The following is a 1,087-nucleotide window of genomic DNA, read 5'->3' as shown; positions in this document are numbered from 1 at the left end:
CTTCATGGAGTAAGACCCTTTCTCAAACTAAAACAAACAGGGTGACCAAGTACTGGAGACTAGAGAGGCCAGGGCAGAGATCCGTCTGCCTTATCTCCCTATGCTGGGATTAAATGTGTGTGCTACCACACCATGCTTGGTTTTGTTTTAAAACCGGGTCCTATTGGTCCAGGCTGTCCTGGGGACTCACTATGCAGGTGAGCAGGACCTTGACTTTCTGATCCTCCAGCTTCTGCACCTCCAGTGCTGGGATTCCAGCCTTGTTCCACTCTACAGAGCCAGAGAGCACCCCAGGGCTCTGCCAGGCTTGCTAGACAGGCAGACTGAGCAACACCCCCAGTTCCAAGTTTAGAGAGATTTGGCACAAGCCCAGCAGGAAAGTAATGTGCCTGCTTCTTCTCTAAACTGTGTGGAGCTCAAATTCCCCTCTGCTGCCCTTTTTCACTGAAGCTAGTTTGAATTGGGTTTCGCTCTTGCGCAACTCAGTTTGCCAAGATTCCTGTGTCATTAAACAGTGCTCCTCATTAGAGAAAAATGTTCAGATCTTGAGAAATAAAATAAATCTGCTGAACTCTACCTACTTCTTCGCAGTGTTCCCTCTCACAGTTGAAGCCAGCTGGGTGTGGCAGTGACATCTTTAACTCCAGCCCTCTGGAGGCTGAGGCCACAGCTTTTACCACCTTTCAAAGACAACAGGCGGGTAACATCTAAGCTCTTCCTTTAAAGAAAAAAAATTGAAAGCTCTGTAGCAAATTTACTTCCTGTTACTCAACCTGCAGAAAGCGGAAGTCAGAGCAACATTCCAATGACAAGGGCAGGACTACCCCCCCCCCCCAACAAGTTAGTTTCCCTCCTAGATATGACTTCCTCAGTGATCTCAGAGCATATCTACAAATGTACAGTGCACAAAGCAGCTTCATAGATCTTCCCAAATCCGTTGAAGATCAAACAATAGTTTAAAACCTTGCTCAGTTTTAGGGGGCTAGTGGGATGGCGTCTTAGGGTTTCTTTTGTTTGGTTTCTTCGAGGCAGGGTTACTCTGTGTAGTGTGTGTGTGTGTGTGTGTGTGTGTGTGTGTGTGTGTGTG

This window comes from Microtus ochrogaster, chromosome 1 (genome assembly GCF_000317375.1).
Source record: "Microtus ochrogaster isolate Prairie Vole_2 chromosome 1, MicOch1.0, whole genome shotgun sequence".
Lineage (NCBI taxonomy): Eukaryota > Metazoa > Chordata > Mammalia > Rodentia > Cricetidae > Microtus > Microtus ochrogaster.
The sequence above is the reverse complement of the archived record's forward strand: the minus strand, read 5'-3'. Positions refer to the sequence as shown.